This window comes from Nipponia nippon, unplaced genomic scaffold, assembly GCF_047370975.1.
Source record: "Nipponia nippon isolate SJK-2023a ecotype South Korea unplaced genomic scaffold, ASM4737097v1 scaffold_18, whole genome shotgun sequence".
NCBI classification, from domain to species: domain Eukaryota; kingdom Metazoa; phylum Chordata; class Aves; order Pelecaniformes; family Threskiornithidae; genus Nipponia; species Nipponia nippon.
In genome coordinates, this window is record NW_028262334.1 from 327,506 (window position 1) to 351,064 (window position 23,559).

Sequence of the window (23,559 nt, forward strand, 5' to 3'; positions counted from 1 at the left end):
ATATTTTCTGTGTTTAAAAGTTGCTTGACTTGAATTTCCTGTTGGGTATTAAACTGTTTTCTGTGTAAACATACTTTTTCCCAATGGGGGTATGATAGTATTTTACTGTTTTAAACCAGCATGGTTTCTGGGTTGTGAAGACCAGACATCTCTTTTAATGTTAAATGTAGTCAGCATTCAGTAGCATCCAGGAACGTTTTGTTGCAAAACTTCTTGAGAGGTAGCACGGAGATTCTTATTAGTAATGGAGCAATAAGACCTTTCAAAATAGTGTTCAAAGAGTGTTTATGTATAGTATATTTTGGATAAACATTTTAAGAAATGTGTATCTTAGAATTCTTAGTAAGATCTGACTATGCAAGGAAACACTTTGTAAAGAGTAAATGGTGTTGGTTGCCTGTGTCTTCTGGGGTTGCTTCCCACTAACTGCAATTGATTGCTTCAGTAACTGACTCACCCTTGGCTAGCCCAGGGCCAGCCCTTTACATGCTAATCAATTTTAATAGCATCTCCTCCAGATTCCATTTCTTCTATCAGTCCCTCACACAGTCTTACTAGCCACTTTAGCTAAAGATGCAATTTAAGAGTGGATTCACCACCCAGGTTCCTCTCCTCAGAAGTCATGGCAGGTAGCAAGCATAATGCTCTCCATCAGCTGGACTCCAAACGATTGAATTTAAGTTTCCTTTTATTTCAAAGCAGATCACTATGTCTTGTATTCTGTTTTTCAGTTGTTTATTAGCTTCTAGAAAAGCCTTATCATACTCTTCTTTAAGACTTTAATTACTTTACCCATACTCTAAGCACAAATCCAAACTCTGCTCATTATCAGCTCCATGTGCTGAGACTGTGTTGTATATCTTTAAACCAACATTGCCTGCTCTCCCTTTTCTTATCGGTCATTGCCTGTATCTTGTCTGGGTATTTAGTAGTCCATTAACTAAAAACATGAGTATTAGTCTAGTGGCCAACCGCTTAGCAATTACATTTCCAAACTCCCCATCGTTTCATTTGCTCTGCTGCAGTAAATAGATGCCCTGTTTTTTCATGCCTGCATAGTTTATTTCCATATGGAAAGTGGAAGCTGTTGTATAAAAATATATATAAAATAGTGTTCTTTGCACTCAAAACACAGGAATTTTCCTAGATATGTGTATATGGTTTGAGGATTCAGTGCTGTGAAAGCTTCTCCTGTTTCTGCAGCTCCTGAGACATCACCTTGCTAACTGAGGCATGTGTCTGCTCATTCCACCTCAGAAGGAATGACAGGGATTGCAACATCTGAGTACATTTGAAGGCAAAAGACTGGTGGTATCTTTTCATCAGTACAATCTGTGTGCACAATGTCACTTTTGTCTCAGCCTTCAATCATGGCCGGGCCCAAAGAGTTGTGGTGAATGGAGTTCAATCCAGTTGGTGGCCGGTCACAAGTGGTGTTCCCCAGGGCTCAGTACTGGGGCCAGTTCTGTTTAATATCTTTATCAATTATCTGAACAAGGGGATCAAGTGCACCCTCAGTACGTTTGCAGATGACACCAAGTTGGGTGGAAGTGTTGATCTGCTGGAGAGCAGGAAGGCCCTACAGAGGGATCTGGACAGGCTGGAGTGATGGGCCGAGGCAAATTGTATGAGGTTCAACAAGGCCAAGTGCCGGCTCCTGCACTTGGGTCACAACAACCCCATGCAACGCTACAGGCTTGGGGAAGAGTGGCCGGAGAGCTGCCCAGTGGAAAAGGACCTGGCGGTGTTGGTTGACAGCTGGCTGAATCTGAGCCGGCAGTGTGAGCAGGTGGCCAACAGCATCCTGGCTTGTATCAGGAATAGTGTGGCCAGCAGGACTAGGGAAGTGATCGTCTCCGTGTACTCGGCACTGGTGAGGCCACATCTTGAATCCTGTGTTCAGTTTTGGGCCCCTCGCTATAAGAAGGACATCGAGGTGCTGGAGCGTGTCCAGAGAAGGGCAATGAGGTTGGTGAAGGGTCTAGAGCACAAGTCTTGTGAGGAGTGGCTGAGGGAGCTGGGATTGTTTAGTCTGGAGAAGAGGAGGCTGAGGGGAGACCTTATTGCTCTCTACAACTACCTGGAAGGAGGTTGTAGCAAGGTGGGGGTCGGTCTCCTCTCCCAAGTAACAAGCAATAGAACAAGAGGAAATGGCCTCAAGTTGTGCCAGGGGAGGTTTAGCTTGGATATTAGGAAACATTTCTTCACCAAAAGGGTTGTCAGGCATTGGAACAGGCTGCCCAGGGAAGTGGTTGAGTCCCCACCCCTGGAGGTATTTAAAAGACGGGTAGACGTGGTGCTTAGGCACATGGTTTAGTGGTGGACTTGGCAGTGTTAAGTTAATGGTTGGACTTGATGATCTTAAAGGTCTTTTCCAACCTAAACGATTCTATGATTCTGTGTGTAAACTGTGAGAGCTAGTCTACTGGACTGCTAGCCATGTCTTCCTTTGGTAATTCTCGCATTCTCTCACCAGGAGAGAGAGCATCCTGCAGGTATTTTCATTTGATGCATCTTTCTGAAGGAAAAGAGCCTGACTTCTCCTCCCCTCCCCCCCCCCCCCCCCCCCCCCGGTATCTTAACTCTGGAATTTCTGGAGTCAAGAAACTACAATTTCATACAAACTTTCTCACTCTGAGTGTCTCTCTTTAGTGAGACGAGAAAACTGCTTTAGAAAAATGTTATTGAAAGTGTTTTCTAAAGCTTTGCCCACTCATAGTCACAAAAGGAAGACCATGGGCCAGGGGAGATCCTTCCTTTTTGTTGATCCGATTTTTTGGAGTTGCCATCTTGAATTGCAGCACTTCAATTTGTGTTTTTCTTTCATATGTTATTTTCGCACTTAATTTTTGTACTTTCTTTTTCTTTTCACTTTTATACTGCTGTTTAATTTTTCTTAAAGAGCTTTAATGTGTTCCCCCTGTTATTTTTACTCAACTTGTCTGCAATTTACTGTTTATATCAGTCCACATTAGAAAGAAACTCCTGCTTTGGCAGGGGGATGATTTATAAGCTTGTAAGTTTTTGTTTGGTTTTTCAGTTTTGGGTGTGGGTTTTTTTTGTCATTAACTTCTGTCTTGTATTACTGAATGTCATAAAAGATTTTGCATATATTTGTACGAAGGACTGTGTTTAAAAAAAGAAAATTGCATTACCGTCATTAAACTCTAGATTTCCAGGTCAGTTTTCTGAATGCACGGAGTTAAAGAGTATAAAAGCAAGGGTGCTTTTGCTTAGTTTTGTATCCTGTTTCTAAGAAATCTGGTAGTGATTTACTATAGAGCACATTTAGATGAAAAGTTATGAAAAGACTTCATAAAAGAATACTTTTAAAATGCCAGTCACAGATAGAAGTATAACAAGACCTTTGAAATGAATCATTGGAAGAGATTTGCGGAACAAAATATAAAATAAGATGGAATAGAAGATTACTAGCTAAAAGGCTAGCTGTGTTAAATGAAGGCATTATTATCAGTCTGTTAAATACAGAAATAATAGACTATGTATTGATGCAGTACTAAGGTGGAATAGTTAAAAAAAAACCAAAACAAAACCATTTTTAGTAATGAAAAAATGAGACTTTTTTCAGGTAGATGACGTTATTGAGTTAAAAACATGAAATAACTCTGTTTTGATTCTAGTTCTGCTGTTAAATGTCCACTGGACCTTGAGCAAACTTTATTTCTTTGTTTATTCTTTTTTTACAAAAAGGTGAGGAGTCACTTTTTACAGAACATTTTGAGCCTTATTGTTGGAAGATGTAGTAGAAGACCTAAATGAGCTTGTTATGATGACATCTGTCCTTGCTTTATTGGATCAATGTGTAAAGGATATCTTGTTCCATGATACAAAATATTTATATACTTAGAAAGTTACTATCAGTTGGAAATAGAAGAGTCAAAGTAGCTTTTGCAGGCTTTCTGTCCTGTATAAAGCTCATTCTGAGTCCCTGTTTGTATCTTTCTTTTTCTCTGTTCACAGTGGTATCTTTAGTTTGTCAGATTTTCAGTGCTTCACACACTCTCCTCTTTTCTCCTAAACCACCAGAATCCCGTTTGGAACCCTGTCTTCTGGTTTTTAATTTTAATGACTCAGTGGTTTTTTGTTATTCTAGATTTGGTCCTACAATATATACTTTTTAAAATAACTGAGTACCAAGAAAAAAAGAGGTTTTGTTTTTCTTCAGCTATATGTGGTACATCAGCTTTTATTAAAAAAAAATTCTAATTGACATGAGAAACAAAGTCAAAATTGAGCTCCTTTAGAACATTCCTATTTATATGTTCTTGAATGGCACCCTAATAAGAGAATATATAAATGAATCAGAGCTGCTGTCTACAGTTGATATTCAAGAAAAACGTGCTTCTACCCCCACTCTGGCACCACCACCAAAAAAAAAAAATCTGAATTTTGGATGTTTTCTAAAAAATTCCAAATGTTAAAGCATGTGTTTCTGGCATCTATTTCACCCGAAGTGAAAAACATTATTTATAATAACTGCTGTTATTTAAATTTGTGCTGTAAAATAGTATAGACTTGGCTCACGATCCATGCTGGTCCTGAGGCAGTTTGTTAGATGACTTGTATATTGATTCCACCACTTCTTCCCTCTGTTCCAGCCCAAAGCTGGCTGATTGTATCTGTTTAGCTTTTGTCATGGCCATCGGCCAATAAACGTCCCACAGGTCCAGTGCCAGCTGAACTTGAAACGGGGTCGGTCCCTCATGACAGAGCTGTGACATGGATTTGCTTCTCGCCACCTGACTGGTGGAGTGTGAACATTCCCACATTGCAGCACTATCCATCTTGGATGTTGCCTTCCATCTTGGAGCCCCGAGTTCATGGCTTGGAAGCCAAGCTCTTAGCAGAGTTGAGGAATAAATCATATGACTACAAGTATTTAGAATTGTTGGGTTTAAGGCTAATGCGTTTTGCAAGGTTTATATAATCACATACATGAGAGAAGCAGCTAGTCTAACTTTAAGAGACGGTAATGAAACCTAATGTCAATCATCAGATCATCCTGCATCATTTTACTGTAGAGGCTGTGTCTCAGTCATGTTCTCTGTGACAGTACGTGTATTTCAAGTCTGATCTGCAATGAGATCTGATCTTTTATTGTCATGGTTCTTTTAAGCTTTTGCATGTAGAAACAGATTTTGGTTTCACTTGGGCCAAAGGTACAGTAATGGCATAAACATGAAATGAATTTCCCTTCAAGGCCTTTCATTCACGGGCTTGAAGGTCTGTAAGGTGTTGAACAGGAAATGATTTGTAAAGGTCGGAGACAGACTGCACTGTCTGCCTTCATTGACACAGCTATGACAGAAGTGTCATAAAAATGGCTTGGCAGGGAGTGCATCTTGGCTTTTAAAAAGGAGCCATCATGCTACTACAGTAATTGAGATAATGAAAACCCACAGCTGAATGAATTGGTTTTTTTTATCTTCTGTGTGTTGTTTCCATCTGGAATTGTGATTTTCACACTCTTCTACATAGTACTTCCCTTTTGCTTTGAATTGTTGTTTCCACAGAAATCATCTGCAATGACTTAGGTTTTAGATGAAAATGAAAAATTTTGCCAAGTTCTGTTTGTCATTAATTTGGCTGCTCCACAGTGAGGGTGACTGTTGGCTTAAGACATCTGCATCTACAAATTGAGGCCAGTAGCTGCCACTACATCTTCATTCTGTCTCAGGAATTTGTGTTAGTTTGGTGAGGAGTAGTTGCTTTAGGTGCTGAATCTGACTGTGAAAGTCTCATCGCAGGAGGAGTGCTCCATTAAATGTTCCTTTAAAAGCCTTCAGCCCTCTCCGTCTTAGTTTCCTCCATTATGGATTTGTTAATTTCTCTGCACATGCCCTTTCTTGTTCTTGGTGAGTGCCCATTTTTCCCAGTTTCCCTGATTCTTCAAATAATTTATTTAATAAATCAGCTTTTTTCTCTTAGACACCTAAATAATATTTCCTTTCTTCCATATATCTATGACGAGCAAGGGCATACTGGGAACCAAAGTTAGTGAAAGTATCTGTCTTATGATAGAATTGGAATTTAATCTTATTTTTAGGATTTTTTTGGTATGGTTTTTATCCTGAATGTTACTAGAAAGTTTACTTTTTATTCCTGAAACTGCCATGCTACTTTTCAGCAGCATGTTTTGTAAGAGGACAATGTCATTGTACAGCTAAGCCAATGAGAACCACTTCAGTGATAAAAAGGTAGGTGAACAGGCTTAAAATTCCTATTGGTGACATAACAGAGCTTACTGCTAGAATAAATTCTATCTCCACATTTGCAATTATTTAACAGTGTAACCAAATTGACAATTTCAATTAAAATATTAGCTAGGATGAATGAAACTGAAATACTGAAGCCTGTTGGTGAGATTTTCTTGTTTAAAAATAATTCATGGTAATTCTGTTTCCATAAAATATCAGCAAGGGCAAAGAAAGGGGTCAGTATCTAGAAAGCTCATTTGAACATCCAGTTAAAAGTGCAAGCTTATTAACTTTGGAAGCCACACCTGTTAGCTAAGCTCTACTAATTTTTGGAGCTGTTAACAGAGACAGAGTGAAATTCTTTCTGCTTTCAGCATACCAGCTATAGCAACTGTCCTAGGGTGATTAATGTAAGTCAGTGCATATGATAAATGCTAATTACTTGTAATTATTTTACCACAATGAGATAGCTATTTATCTGCTTGTAGGGGATGATGAATTCCGCATCTCTCTAGACTGAACTGTATTTTACAAATTTTTTTGTCATTTCCATGGCAGAAAACGGCAGTGCAGCAGAGGGATTTTGGTGCTTGCAGTAGCTGGAGCTCTTGGGTTACTCTCATTCCTTTATGGAGAAAGCACAGAGAAGTCTTTGTTTCTTTTTTATTTAGTTGAAGGACACAAACATAAATGAGTTTTCTGACTGAACTGGAAAACAACTTTTGGTCAGATGAGGCAGAGGCGAAATCAGACACTATCCTGGCTACCAAGTATTTTTTTTTTGTCCCTATTCCTGTTTTACTGACAGATAAATAGGGTGGTTACCCACCCCCCCGATTACTTTGTGAAATGCCAGTCCTCTGTTTGGGTGGTAACAAGGGGAATGCTAGGTAGCATTAGTGTGCTCCTCAGCTGTTTCTGATTATTGGGAGCAGTGCTTATCCAACAGAAATGCTTTGGAAATCACAGCAGAGATTGGAAATGCTGGAATGGAGGCAGCTTAAGTTTGTGTGGTATGTTTTCCTCATTTTCACCATTTACGTTTTCTAAAATGTGTATTTGTATTTTTATTACACAATTAATTCTAATTTTAGCTAGAACAAGGAAAGGTGTACTTTGGGGACTAATTATTCTGATATGTTTTGAACACAGAAATTTCAGGTTGGATTGGATATCTGATATCAGAAAATATGCAGTGGTGTTTATAAACTTACTACAGGTCTAGATGGTTGGTTGTTAGTCAAGCTCGGTTTGCAGTGCTATCCCTACAAAGTACATGGATTTTTTTGCGTGTGTGTGTGTGTGCAACTTGTCGGTGTGAGACAACAGGAGGGCACTGTCTAAAGTTGAACACTTATATTGCCTATTTTAATATCAAAGGTGCTTCATAGATTTTTTTTTAAATAATTATTTGATTTTTATTGATGGAACATAACTGGGAGAATTGAAACTTATGCATACAAAATCTGAGCAATTTTATTAATTAGCCAGAAGAGGGAGCTTAACAGGTATAGTTGGTATTTTGTTTGAAAGGCCTGAGTTTTAAATACAGAACCCAGTTTCCTTTTACTTAGGAAACTGAAAAAATAATTTGAATCCAAGTTTTCTGAAATTGAAGCTGCTATACATAAATCTGTTTCTTTTCCTCCTTTATCTTGGGTACGCAATTTGTTAATTCTTACATTCTTTTTTTTTTTATCATCAGCATTTACAATGCTAATGGGGAACATGACAATCTTACATGTGTTTGAAATAAATGTGTTTTCACTCTCTGACCAGACTAATGCATTAAGCCGATCCTTTCTTCAGAGAATGGCAAACAAAAATAAAACAAAAATATTGCGAAATAAAGATGTGAAATGAGACAGTGTGGAAAGTGAGACAGTGGTTGTTCTTGCTTTCAAACACAATTGTCTATCACTTTGAATTTTCATACATCTTACATTAATTTTCATACAGCTTATATTTCCAGTTAGGGTCTTGAGTTAATTTAAGTTCCGATCCCCCATCCTTCCCCCTCCAGCCCAGTTCTCCCAAGATACTTTTTTCGTACTTCTTTTGAATATTGTTAAGTCTAAGCAATGATCCTTTAAAGTAACATAACTCGTTTTCCCTTCTTTCTACACTGGGGCACACTAGCATACTGTGTCCCCAAATGAGTTCCTCTTAGAGGTGTGTGCTCCAACTGCAGTTATCCTCTTGTGAACTTAATTTAAAAAAAAAAAAAAAAAAAAAAAAAGGGCTAGATTATGAAAATCTGTGGATGAAAGTCATCCTCTTAACATGGCTCCCCTCCCCACCCCCAAATCTGTCTTTAAAGCATTAATTCATGTTTAGTAATAAGCAAGTATATTTATATAAATACATCTGCTTATGTACTGCAACTTTAAATCAAACATGAACAATGAGAAAGTGGTTGAGGTAAGAAATGTTCTGACCTGTTGCAGATCAGAATAACTTACTGTGGGTGTTGTGTTGTGTGACTAGCGTGTTTGTTACAACAGCATGTAAAACTGTAGTGTTTGTCTGAAAGGGGTTGGCTTGGAAGTCCTGCTATTTTAAAAATATTTTGCATACGTATCACTGAGAAATGCAAAGATAACAGAATATTTTAGGAATTAAATTGTATTCTGGGAATACCCTACAGGCAAATCAGATCAGGCTCATTTTGTTCTTCGATTTCCCACCAAACAGTTTCTTTGTTCTGCTGTTGATCGGGCTCTAGAAAGTTTTTATTCAGTTTCTCTTCACAGCTGTGCAGCCTGAGTATCCTAGGCATGGTAAATGAAAATGGAGGGATATATATCCTGTGACTCTGACACCTGAACAGTCTCTTCTAGTTCTTGCTGATTTTGAGATATGGGTATTTTAATCCTCACATTATAGAAAAAATATGCTGGGGCTTAAATGGTTTAAATTTGGGCCTAATTCTGTGCTAAAATGTAGATTTCACTAACAGTTGCAAATGTATACTAATTTGGGCCTCAATTATCAGTAGAGAGCTGGTCTCAGCGCTATGACAGCTAACACAAAGGTATGAAAAGCCTACTGCTAATAAGAAAACAACAATACTTATGTATGTTTTTTCACTAATGGCAAATAAAACCATTCCACTGCACGTGGTAGGGTTAGCTTTTGAGAGTCTCTTAAGACTTGCAGCATACTTATCATTTGCCCTGTGCCTAACCAGACTTTTGTTGGATTTTGGCTACTTGTTACTAATGGATGGTATAGACAAACAAGCATGTTGGAAAGTACAACATAACTTTTGTATTTTTGGGATGATTTTATTTAGATTCTGCAAGACACTTATTTAAAACTTTATACTTACATGCCAAATTGTTTCAAGTGTAATGCAACTATAAATGGAAGTATTTTGCTTTCTTGAACCTGCGTAGCCTTTCTTGATCTGGGTAGCCCTGGATTTAGCTGGGGGGACTTCCTTTCATTATTTTCACAATCTAACTACAATCTTTAATTGCTGTCAGTGTTTTTATCACTGATTTTTACTATTTTAAATAAATGGGCTGGAAAAACTGGGCAAATTGTGTAGGAAGAACTGTGAGTTGCTCCAGAAAAAGAAATGCAGAGTGAAGAAATGAGGATAGACAGCAATAGGAGTCAGAAATGGTGGCTGTCCTGCATATGCCAAGGTTCTACTTTCTCAGCAATACCAGCTAAAACCTAAGGAATAACTGAAAGTATATTAATATACCCTCTCTTTGCTCATTAGTTCTGGTGGTGATAGCTCTTTTTTCTTACAGAAAGAAGCCCTGCTCTGTGGTGGCAGTTTTCCAGAGCCTCTGGAGCAGTATTTTTCCTTGTTCTTATGCTGCTGTTCTCACTATCTTGCTCCTGAAGTCCCTGACACACGCACACACACACACACACGCGTGAATATGCTGGCTGAATCTCTCTCTTTCTCTCTCTTCTCTTTTGTTTTCCCCCAAAAGTCTCAACCTCCTTTGTGTCACACAGTCACTTCTTGGCCGATTGATTGTTACAGACTTAGTTATTTTTTGTAGATACCTCCCATTTGTCTTTTGTGCAACTGGTGTCAGAACATCCACCTGCAGTTTTCGTATTTGCTGTCAAACTAAACTGAAGTCGATGTGAAGCCTGGCTAAATACAGCATGCAGATCTTGACCTTTGATAACTTTTTGTGGTAGTGAAGTTGTCAGAAACGTAGCAGCCTGAATATGCCTCTAAAAATAGATGAAGCATGGCTTGAGTGATCCAGCATGCCTCTTTCTTTGAAAGTATCATGCTGTTTAGAACAGTGCTGTTCTGAATCTTCTACAAATGCTGAAGAAACATAGGGCACATGCGAAGGTAACACTTAAAATATTTTTTTCCAAAATATTCAAAGAAAAGCTTGAATGAGAAATTTTTTTCTGATATTCAAAGTGGCAATATTCTGCATGGTAAAAAGACCCATTATCATCAAAGATCTGTGTTCTGGCCTTCAAATGGACATAAAGTTTTGGAAATCCTCTTCTTCAATTCAGTTACGCTCCAAATGTCTGGGTCTTCACCTGTCAAAAATTCTTCAGATCCAACAGTTGCTTGGGTATATTTGTTATATTTTATTGACTGGGCTTGACTGTGTCAGTTCAAGCATACAAAGTACTTCACAGTGTACATACTTAACGTGTGTTCTGTGTTCATTGTTTTTGCTCTGCTAGACCCAGCTACATAAAATAGCGTTTATCATACCTGTGGTCTCTGTTTAAATGAAAGATGCAGTCCTGTGCAGTTTGTTCTGCTGTACTTCCCAGATATTTTTACTTGAATCTGTGTAATATAAAATACATATACTACACTTTTTTTTTTGGTAGAGCAACATTTTGATGTTTATGTCTTTATATTTAAAAAAAAAAAAGGGGAAAAGTTATTTTTCATTAAACCCCCCCAAATCTTCCTTTCCCTAGCTGCTGTTTCTAATAACCCCTGTGGGAGGCTGGTTCCAATCTTCACATTCTCTGAGATTTTATGAAGCATTTTCTGAGTTCAGAGTTTCTTTGGGGGATGGGGAATGACAATGTCTTAGAGAAAAAAACTTTCTAGTATTACAGAATCACAGCATTGCTGAGGTTGGAAGGCGCCTCTGGAGGTCGACTAGTCCAGCACCCCCTGCTCAAAGCAAGGTCCGCTATAGCAGGTTGTCCAGGACGTTGTAGCAAGATACCTAAATTATACAGAACAGCTCATTCTTATAATACAATAATACAGAGGTATCTGAACAAATTGAAAGGTGACATATTTAAAATGGATGCAAAGAAATATGATTTTCAAATAATCTATTCTTGGTCCGTGGGAGTTGATTATCACAGTATATTATTGAAAACATTAGTGTAGCCATACTTTGAAAGGACTCGAAACTTCCAGATGATAGGAGGATCAGAATTACAAAAAAGGCTCAGGATGGGTAGATGGTGCAAAATTTTTGGAGGAGGAGGGAAAAGGCTAACTTTTATCTTCAGGTTTCTCTTTCTCATGTCATCCTCGGAAGCATCCGCTGCAGACAGCTATTGGCAGGGACTGGCCTGGGTGGAGCACTGGTCTTACCCATGACTTAAGTTCCTAATTGCATGTTTCGGTCTGTGCTAGGATGAAAACATTAAATATTTGTAAGGTGAGGAGCAAACACTTAATTTGTTTTATTAAGATATGGTGGCTGAGATGCACTTTGTCCGAATCGCATAGGCATTTCCTCAGGCTTGTAAGAATCGGGGTGTTGGGTTGGGTGTAGTACTTTTTTTTTTTTTTTTTTTTTTTTTTTTTTTTTGAAAACTCGTCTCTTATTCTTTTGCACTGAAATTTGAATTTGATCTTCTTGATGAGCGGCTAGATGATTTGTTATTACATTGGCCAAACATGCAGAAGGAAGCTGAGACCGAGTACCTCCGGAGCCCAAGGAGCGGTCGGCGCTCGCCTCGCCTGCTGAGGGTCTGCCCGTTTGGGGTGCAGCAGCCTCGCGCGCCGGGGTGCCCACTCTGGCCGCCTGGCCCCGCAGCTCTGGTCGTGGGTGGCTGCGCTGCACCCGTCTGTGTGATCAGGAGTTTTGCTCTGTGTTTTAAGACTGTGTCTGATATATACTTAAGTATAATTGCTCAGGAATTTACTGCAAGTTTAAGTACTGTGACTGCTGCTGTAGCCATCAATACAGGGATTTCCTGACCCCCTACTTGGGCAGTGCTTGATTTCCGCAGACTGAGTCACACAGAAGTTGTCAGGGATGGTTTTGTGTTTAGAATTTGTCGTGTTTAACTTTCTGCTTGCTTTTTTTGTTGGCAACATTAAGCCAAACTTCCCAAACAAACCAAGCAAACTTTTTTGTCTAGTATGCACTTTGCAAGCTTCCCGATGTACACAGTCTAGAAGATATTCACACCAAAAGAATCATTCTGTAAAATAAGTTTTAAAAAAAACACAATAGCAACAAAACTATGGTATGCACAGAGTTTAATAGCAAATGCTATCGTAGCATAGTCTAAGTACTGTGGAATTTTCTAACTGCAGAAGTGTTTTCTGCCTTTGATCAGCTGGGGAAGGCGATGTCCAAAAACCTTTCTATAATAGGAAAGCAGCCGCCTTGGAGGCATATGCGGGGATTTGATTAAGATAACCTGTGTCCGGGTGTCAGCACAGGAGGTAATGGAAAATAGTGGTGAGAATTTTTTTTCCTTTGGTTTTCAAATAGGAAAAAAAGCTGGCTCTATTTAAAATAAATGTCTAAGCATTTGCATCATTCCAGTTCTCAGGCTACTGGAAAAAATTACGAACATGTGGCTAAATAGGAATACATTCATATGTGTCTTTATACCTAATTGGGGAGAACAGGAGGAGGTTTTAATGATAACATTGCATGTAATACTGGGGAAAGATTACACTCCTAACTTCTGCTACCAATTGATTTGCCTCTGTGACTTCAAGTTCTTTAGAAGCACAGAAAAGTTTTAAGTTTCCAATACTTTACACAGAGCAAAAAAGTAATTTAAAATACTTATGCTATCTTTACCATGTTAATGTGCGAACTTTTTAGGGCTGAAAAACTTGAGTCGTTAATAACTGAGCTTATTATGATAATTTATTTTCTTGTTTGTCTTATTTCTGGGGAGAAATCATTTTGACTAATTCACAAAAATAACTATAAACCTTGTTTTGGCTACAGGATGCCACAGGTGGCCATTTATAATTTTATGTAACAGCTGTTGCCTATCTGCATTTTTTATGGCATGCACAGGTTTATCACTGCTGCTTCCCGTGGGCACAGGCCAGCACAGCATATTTGGTTTTGTATATGAGGATGTTGCCCCAGCTTTGCAGGCTTTCTCTTCTCCATGAGGCTGGAGAGACTAGAGATATCTGATATGACTTATTGATGTGTTTTTTCTTTATAGCTTTCACCAGGAGGTATGAAGACTTGTTCTTGGACTCTCTGGTCAAGTTTCTGCAGAATAGTTAGTGGTAACAATATTGGGCAGACAGCTTGCCAGAAGTCAAGACGTTACTTCCCACGCTGTTCCTTTTCTTGCTCTAGATCTTCAGCTAGCTCTGCTAGTGTCAGTGGATATGTGGGCTTTTTTCCAAGTATTAGGCTTGGTTTCTGTTGCTGTACTGCCTTTCATTGTTTCCCTACTAGCATAAATCAGAGCATGAGCTCTACCACCAAGTGTGCTGTTCACTGGAGCTTGCGTGAAAGCTCCTTTTTGTAACCTTTCTTACAGGAGAAGCTGAAAGCCTTTAAGTTACTTCATGTGTTTAATAAGAAATAATTCTGACTAAATCCGGTTGTTAGACTTATTTTACTTGAGGAATGCTAGCTACTTCATAAGAACCTTTGAGAAGTAGTACTATGCGAAGTGATTCATAAGTAAATATTGAAGAGTCGGGTCCAGCCACGTGTGGTTAGTTGTGAAATGTATCTGATGTAGAAACTCATATTTGTATTTCATGGCGGTTCTTAGGTATGTGATGTCAGAGGTGTTTCTGTCCATCACGATAGTTCTCATCATCTTGCAATGTGTCTTTTGGGTTTTTTTAGGTTTTTTTGGGTTTGGGTTTTTTTTCAGTGTCCAGTCTTCAAACATGCAATATTCTCTGAATTTATTTTTCTCCTGTTCCAGCTGATGCTATTACAACTTTGGCAATGATGACTTTGTCACCCCGAAGTCTTTATTGATTTCAGTTTTCCAAATCAGCACTTTGAACTACTTGGAATAAAGAGGTAAAGAAAGAGGGGAAGAATTAAGGCTAGACCTGATAAAAAAAGTAAATTGAGGCAGATTATAAAACTGTTACCTGATAAGAAACTCTAACCTAAATCCAGCAAGAACATCAATATTGTTTACTGTTTTGGGTCATCAGTACAGTTATACAAGGATACTTTGTGAACTTACACAGAAGAATTGAAAAAGATACCTGATAATCTTTTGGAAACTGTACTTCCACTGCTCTTTTGTTTGGCATTTTCTTTTCAGTCCGCTGCCTCTCTTTGAGTCAGAAAGAAAATTCCAGTGACAGAACACTTTCTGCTGTTTGATGTCAAGAGACATTCTCATGTTAGTTGCTAGTAAAATCCTGCCAAGTTTTAGAAACTCTCTTGAAACATGTCTGTGCAGTTGAACAGATGAAAAACTCTACTGGTACAGAAGGCACATTAGTTCTGGATTATCAACCAGTCACTGTTTGTGAGAGATGAGTAGGCTGATTGGGTCCACTGGGTCCTTGTAGGGAAATGGAGGGAACATCTTCAGTAATGATTCTGTTTTGACATATGAAAGGCATTGAGCTTTTAACTTTGTGTTTGTGGGTTATATTTTCTTTAGAAACGTGTATTATTCTGTTTAGCCCAAAGAAAGAGAAGCCATCAAATAGGTAGCTGTCATAACTGAAGAACTGGTTTTGAAGCTTGGTTTCTGAATACTGAGTGACAAAGGTGATACGGGACTGAAAAGGAGCACATCAATCAATTTACTCCAGTCCCATTTAGACAATTGGCAAACAGTCCCTTTCATAAATTGATCAAGCTCTATTTTAAAACAAGGTGGGTTTTTAAATTCCTATTCTTCGAACTGGAGGTTGTTTTAGTATTTTAGTACTTTAATGGAGGTAGGTTGTCAGACAGCTATAAATGCTATACAGACATATTAATTTTGTAGGGTTTTAAGTGTAGTCTATGTACAAGTTTATTAGAAGTCCCTCGTTATAGACCTTGTAAAATCAGAATTTCTGTTAAACAGGTGATGTTTAATTTATTTTAAATTTACCTGAGAGACTGCATAGTGCAGTGAAGCAGGTCATGCAGATACTAAGCAGCCTCCTCTGGTTAATATAAGATCTTTTTACATAAAAAAGGAAAGCAAATGTGATCTGAGCAGGCTCTATCACATTCAGTTTCAAATACTTTCATACCAAGGTAACTAATTTAGTAGTAACTAGATAATAGTTTTGATTGCATGGGAAAACATGCCCCTTCACAAGTGGAAAACAGTTTGACCAGGCCCTTGACAAGAGGTGTAGTAATTTTAAAAAACAAACCAACCCCTAAATTCTTTCTGACCATTGTGCAAAAAACAGGAGTTAATTGAACCTTGACCAAATTAAGAAATGTGTTGTATTTCGTTAATTCTGATAAGTAACTGTGCCATTTTGCTTCTTTATGTAGCTTGTAGTGGCTGTGTTTGCCTTGTTACTTACGCATGGTTAACTTCTATACTGCTCTGAGGTGTTTGGCAAACATTTTGTACTGTCTGAGCTCAAAAATATTGGGACTATGCTTCCCAGCCCACCCTTAGATACTGTGAGGAGAAAAATCTCTGGTCTTGAGTGATAATCCGCAAGTATTAATGTAAATGTGGACTATGCCTAGTGAAATTCGATTTAAGAACTAAGTAACCTCTTTTAATCTAGGGTTTGGTCTTTGGGAAAGGGCAGGCAGTGTTGGGGTGAGAATAATTAACTGGTTTTTGGCATTGATTTATGGTCTTAATCTCCCGACAGAGAAGTTGTTCGTTCTCAGGAGATGAAATGACTTTTTCAGACTTGAATGCATTTCGCTAATAGGATGTTCACAACCAAAGTCTAACATGGAAGCAAGAACCACAAAGATGAATGTTTTCAGCACTCTGAGGAGTACCTTGATTTTATTTTATTTCTTTGTTCTGTGTGAGTAGAAGGATGCTGACTGAACAGTTCAGTAAGATGATGCTATTTGAAGCCCCAGGTACTGGTGTTTGAGTAGCCGTGTTCCCTGAAGAGCACAACGGATTACTGAATGAGAGGGAGCCAAGTTGGCTAACAGATTTGAAGATAAGGGTTCAACAATGGTCTGAGATTACGTGCAACTGTTTAAGCTGCAGAGCGGGTAAAAATGTTATTTCTTAAAACAGGGACACTTTTTCATATCAAACTGTTTTTGAGCTGCAACACCTCTTAGAGAAAAGGTGAATCGTCTGGAGAATTTAGTTGATGCAAAAGGAATACGATGTGCATATGTAATCTAACAGTAACTGGAATGAATTACTAGCACTTTTCATCAGGTGCAAATTTCTCTTATGATCTTTGTCTGTCTCCTCCACTTCGTTTAAAAATGTGGCTTTGTATATGTAGGTGGAGAAGAAACTTGAAAGAATTGGAGATTTTGAGCTGTGATGCCTTTGGGTATTTGAAATGCAGGAGGGTTTTGGATGTTGTCATGTAACTGTAGGGGAATTCAACAAAATAGCTTGCACTGGTATTTTTGTTAAGTGACTCCAGCTGTTAGTCATGTGACCAGTCCTTTTGAAAGGAAAAGGGACATTTGCTGGTCCTGTTGTACTTCTACTGACTGCTTGCATATCTTTATAAATGTACCCTCATGTGCTGTAGCAATCTCTAACAACCTAAAAGTTTCTCAATGAATTGCAAGTAGAGTGCCCACCCTTGGTTGCATGTAATACTTTTGAGCAAAGAATGTGACTTGACCATGTAACTTTTTTCGTGAATAAGCCTCTTGTTTTTAATTTGATGAGCAAGGAACTTTCCAGTCCTGTCCTCCGGCTTACAATCTGTCTTTAATTTGCAGAAAGATGCATTCCAGTTTTTCAGGCATAAAACTGTTTAATGGATTTTTTTAGCTTTGCTAGAACTTGCTGTGTTACGTTATCCTGAGATTCATGCGTGTGTGCCTATCTTTTCATCTCACAGAATCACAGCCTAGCTGAAACTGGATGGGACTTCTAGAGATCATGTAGTGCAGCCCCCACTGCTGAAAGCAGGGTCAGCTAGAGCAGGTTGTCCAGGACATTGCTTAGTCAGGTTTTGAATATCTCCAAGGATGCAGACTCCACGGCCTCGCTGGGCAACCTGTTCCAGTGTTTGACCACCCTCACCGAAAAGTTGGTTGTTGGTTTGGGTTTTTTTTTTTTTTTCTTGTTTAAATGGAATTTCTTGTATTGCAATTTGTGCCCATTGCCTTTTATCCATTCACTGGATACCACTGAGAAGAGCCTGGTTCCGTTCTTTTATTGTCCCCCATCAGGCATTCGTACACATTAATAAGACCCCACCCCACCAAAACCTTCCCTTTTCCAGGTTAAAAAACTGAAGGTGTCTCAGCCTCTGCTCATGTGACTGATGCTCCAATCTCTTAATCATCTTTGTGACCTTTTCCTTGGCTTAGCCCGGGCTGTCCCTCTCTCTGGTATCGGCGTCGGAACTAGTCACAGCACTCCAGATATGTTTTTATCTTATATTCTTATTATAGATGGATTTACTCGTTAGGGTTTTCTGTTGCTGTTGTTTTCAGTGCCTTCTTCCCATCCCTTCCCTTTTCTCCTCTTCAAGTAATTTTTTTTTTTTCTGGTAGAGTCAAGCTGGACCATGTACCAAAGTGAGCATCACTAATCTAGTGGTGGAAGAATGCTCTGTATCTTTGTCTATTTACTTATATTGAGACACTTTTTTTCTTTCTTGGTCCATGTTGAGGTGGATCTCCAAATTAATAGTGTGTTGTTTATTGTGATAAAGGGACTGCAGTTGTCTCAACTTTCTGCACCCTTGCTCTTTCTTAGTGCTGCTTTCTGATAATACTCTTGAATATAACAGCAAGTTTGTGTACCCTTTATAGTAGGATGTGTACATAATTTTTTCCCTGCATTTCATATAACACATTCTTACTGCCTGTAAAGTGGGTGGGGTAGTTCTGTTCTCATTTTACCAGTTGGGAATAGAGAGAGGGAGAGTATTTGTTCTGTTGTTTAGTGATAACTTGTGTTAGTGCCAAGCCATGTTGTTGCATCCATGTAACATGGTCTTCCGAGCGTGGAGCTGAAAGCAGCACAGCTGCGTGACTGCAGTGCTGTAACCTGAGCTAATATATCTGGCCTTGAGCGTTACATCACATTGACGTGGCTATATTGCTCTTGGTTCTGGACCTAGGATAGCTGGACACACTTTAAGCAATTTTTCAAAGGTCAGGCAGAGAGTCTGTGAAATATAAAGTTTAACCCATGTCCTAGTCACAGGATCATCCTTTTCTCTGTCTGGTGTTTTTCTAATTAGATATTTAAATAATGAGCATCATGTACTATTTTGACAGCTTTATGAGGTTAACGTTTTTCCTAACACTTAAGTTCACTGGAGAAATATTCCATTACCTTCTCTGCACCAGAAGTGATGGTTACAGTATTGCTAGGGGAAAGCTGTTGTGCAGATAAGCTGTATAGGTGCTCCTTTCCCTAAATTCTTAAAATCATGGAATAGCAGCAGTACAACATGGGAGTGGGGAGGGGTGGGGAGGGACACGGATGGATGAGGCTATAGTTATGCCATCCTAAAAAAAAAAAAAAAAATCTTTTTGCATGTAATGGTTGTCTTTCTGAGATGAATATACAGGAAAAACCGCTCCTTCCTAAGAAATCAGCTTACTGCCTTAGAATTTGAAAACCTTACAGAGGTACTTGAGTCTCAGCATGCAACAAATCAACATAAAATTTCCAAGCATTTACTGTAGGGTTTCATTATTCCTTTCTGCATTTTCTGGAACCCATTTATATATGGAAGAAAACAACTTAAATTTTTCTTTTATGGAATTGAACTGCAATTTTTCTACTTAGTCTAAGTACTGTAATGTAAATCCCTCTTTTGGAAGGTGATAGTTTTTTGCTCCACAGTTTTCTTCCCACTGGAACTAGTTACACTACTGCGTAGGAATGGTATAGTGCTTTTTATTCCTCATATATCTGAATATCCAATGCACAAATGCAGGGTTTCTTTTTGCAGGAATCAGCTGTGAGAAAGAATTAATTCTGAATTTCAGAAATGAAGCTTGACCTGCAAGGGTGGTAGTTAAGAAGAAGTATCTTGTTACGTGCTCATTGAGAGTCAAGCACGTAGCCACTGGATATCATTTTAAGAAATTAGGATTATCTTCCTCTGCTTACACAGTACTGGATTTTGTACGCAGCAGTTTTAGACTAAAACCTTAGCATGTGTTGTTACCTCTTTTTTCTCACCTCCCCAAACCCTGAGGAGTTAGTTGCCAGAATAATTTTCTGATCAGCTTTCAGGTCTTCGGTGTTTTCTTTTTTCAATTTGCTTTTTCTTAAAAATGAGGTATTTATTCCTCGTTTTTTCTCAGCATACAAGGATTGAGTTTCCTCATCTTGCAGTTTAATGTCTTTCTTAATATTATCATAATGGTGACTCACAGTCTGAAATTGAGGAGTTGTGAAGAATTATAATGAGCAAAGCACACATGAGAGGGCGCTCTGTGCTTAGGTATTTCAGAAGTAGTGACTAGGATCTAATTAAGTTGTATATAGATATTCGCATTTTTTAGATATTTCTAAGAATTGTTTGTTTTTGTTTTTGTTTTTTTTTTTTCCAAAGTCCATACTGTTCATACTGCCTTTTCTTTTTCTTTGACATCAAACTGGATATGGCTGGCAAGCGAGTGCTAATAAATCAGGCTCCCTGACATTGTAATGTGTATCACTGATGCAGAGCAAAGGAAGGAGAGCAGCTATGTCTTATACGTGCTTTCTAGAATGGTTTGCTTTAAAACTTACTTATATATACACATTTGTTTTTCTTTGCATTTTTATTGTTAGCTCTATTTTTTGTTAACATAGTGTCTGTAAGCTCCTTATTCCCATTTATTTTTCCTTTTGCTACATTTCTGGTACTTGCTGCTTTGATTAATCAAATCACAAACAACTGTGCCTCAAATTTTTTTGGTTTTGTTCTGCAGCAAATAGTCCTATTTTTGTTAGGTGTTTAGTATCCTGGATTTATACTGACTCTCTGAATTAGTGATGTAGTTCTGGCTGCCCAAGGATTAGAATTTGAGCAGAACAAGGGAGAGTGTCTTAGACATTGTGGATTAAAAGGACTGCAGTGAGATTTGCTATTTTTTGAGAGCTACCAATAGGTGGCTCTACGGTAATAAAGAACAGGAGGGCATTCTAGGATGCTGGACCTGGATTCTTCTGTAATACATAAGAATGCCCTTGGAAACCTGCATTTCTTATTTGGGTATACAGTCTGATACATCATGGCATGTCTCAACATCATTGGATCCTCATCACAGACCTGCAACCTCAACCAGTCTCTGAGGAAATTAAATGCAATTGAGAGTTTGGGAGAGCAAGTAGACAAGAGAAAATAGTAAAAATGGAGGAAGCAGAAAATTGCCTTGACTAACAAGTCAGTAGCAAACACTTAAGTATACCATTTACACAGTATACTGCACTGTGCCAAGATCATGAAAACCCAACTAATTAGCGGTGGGGCTTGCTGAGAGCTATGTAACAACTGAAGGTATATGCACAGCCTAACAGTTTTGCCTTACTGGCCTTTCAGCGTGCACCAGATAGCACTATTCCTACCCTCCCACTTCCCTGTAGCCAAGCAGGATGTGAAGGGTACGTGGTAATGTAAAGATAGGAACTGCAGCACAGGGATAACTGCCGCATTAAGCATAGACATTTCCCACATCAAAAGCATGATGACAGTTCAAACTAATGAAAACAGGAAAGAAATTTGTAGCAATTCCTATTATATCTATAAATTTCCTATTATTTCTATTATTAAATTTCCTATTGTTTCTATAAATCCATTGTTCTCTCAAAGTCACCACTCTCCATTTGTTTCTGAGAGTGCTAAGGTCTCAGCCCCTCGTCTGAACTTTTAGACAAAGCAGGTGACATATCCCTTTTGCTACAAGCGTCTTTGTACATGATTTCTCCTTTGCTCCAAAGGGCAAATTATAAAACCCCTTCTGTTACATGGAACAACAGAAATAAATTACAAGTAGTTTGGCTATTATCCACTAATAGAGAATTTACTCCTGAAGTTTGAAAAAAAAAAAAAAAAAGGTTGGACAATATTGTCATTTCTGTCATATAGTGAATAGACATTCCAGTTTTGATTTTATTTTTTGGATTTAAGTTAGTTTTGAAGTCTTTCCTTCTTCCCTTCACTTTGGAACGTCAAGTTTGCCTCCTGGAAGTCAAATAACTGAATTTCTGTAGAAGTTACTACAAGTCTATCATAAGATCCCAAACATGAAATACAAGATTTATAAGCTCTTCAGTGCAGTTATTTTTATAATTTCTGATTACTTTTCCAGAAGTTGGCAGTGGTATGCAAATTCCTGTATTGCTTTTTTTCATTCTAAAGCTGTTGAGGAGCCAGCTCATAGAAATAATAGATCATATGAATATTGATGTATATTAAAAAGTATAATAAAGGCATCCTCTTTGTTAGTGCTCCAGTATTTGAGAATATTCTCACCAAACTGTGTATCCAATGGATTTTCTTAGTCTTGCATTGGGCATTGGTAAGGGTCCTGTTCAATGTGCTTGATATGCCTGTAACTGAAAACCATTCCTTTAGTTTTTCTTGTGTTAGAACTAATACAGTTCAGTCATGTGTTAGACAGACCTCTGCTCACTTCCCCTAGTGGAAAACCTATTTTTTATTTGGGCAAATGTTAAATTTATGTTTTTATGATGCATTTTTAATGGACTTCTTCAAAAATGTATACCAAGCCCTAGTTATTCTGGATGTTAACAGAGAGAGAATGTACTTTGATGAAACCTTTGTTAATAGAACCTCATCTCATATGTGAAGTGGAAAGGAACTTTCTTGAAACACTGCATGTCCTGGTTTCAGCTGGGATAGAGTTGATTTTTCTTCCTAGTAGCTGGTATAGTGCTGTGTTTTGGATTTAGTATGAGAATGATGTTGATAACACACTGATGGTTTAGTTGTTGCGAAGTAGTGCTCACACCAGTCAAGGACTTTTCAGCTTCCCATGCTCTGCCCAGTACACAAGGAGCTGGGAGGGGGCACAGCCAGGACAGCTGACCCAGCCTGGCCAAAGGGCTGTTCCATACCGTATGGCATCATGCTCAGTATATAAACTGGGGAGAGTTGGCCGGGAGGCAGCAATCGCTGCTCAGGGACAGGCTGGGCATCGGTCAGTGGGTGGTGAGCAATTGTATTGTGTATCACTTGCTTTGTATATTATTACTGTATTATTATTATTACTACTACTACTATTCTATTTCATTTTACTTCAATTATTAAACTGTTCTTATCTCAACCCAAGAGTTTTCTGACTTTAACCCTTCCAATTCTCTCCCACATCCCACTGGGGTGGGGGGAGTGAGCGACCAGCTGTGTGGTGCTTAGTTGCCGGCTGGGGTTAAACCACAACACTGCATTAAGCACATACTTTGGGCATAATTTTCCATTCTTTTTCAGAGTGAAAAAGGAGATAAGGAGATTTAATTTTTGCCATGGGTTATGTAGGCTGTATTTTACTCATTGTGGCTATCTGCTTGCAGGGTTTTGTCCTTCACAAACAAAACACAAGAACCAGTGCAAGATCTAGCAGAAAGGGCGATGTAAGTTATTATACAAAATATTTAAGCAAGATAATTTTATAAACCCACATACTCACAAGCACTAAACCACATGTATCCAAGTAGTCTGCCCAGCATCACTTCTGTGCGACAGGGAGGACCAAGGATGCTGGCTGTCTAGTCCTTACTATGTCTCTTGGGTCCCTCTCAATTGGCAGCAACGAACAAGTCTTTTGACAGATCTTCTATATGCCTTAGAAGTCAATAGTTGTTATGGTGTAGTCCTTTGCTTCAAACTCTTACTTGCTTCATTTTCCATAAATCTTAGGCTAAATTGCTTTTCATTGTCTGCTTTCCATGTTCGTTTGAAATATGTCTGATTTCCTGGTGGACTGATAGAAGGAATGGCATATGTGATGTGCTGCAAATTTGTTGTTATCCTCATGTTGTTAAAGTACAGGGTCTTGGGCCGATAAGTCATCTG

The 23,559-nt window shown here is 38.5% G+C and overlaps 1 protein-coding gene across 1 annotated transcript in view; it reads left to right on the forward strand.

Moving 5' to 3' along the window:
- Positions 1–23,559, forward strand: part of LOC148056046 (tetratricopeptide repeat protein 28-like) — a 49,304-nt gene that overhangs the window by 13,008 nt on the left and 12,737 nt on the right. The gene's annotated exons all lie outside the window — the stretch shown is intronic.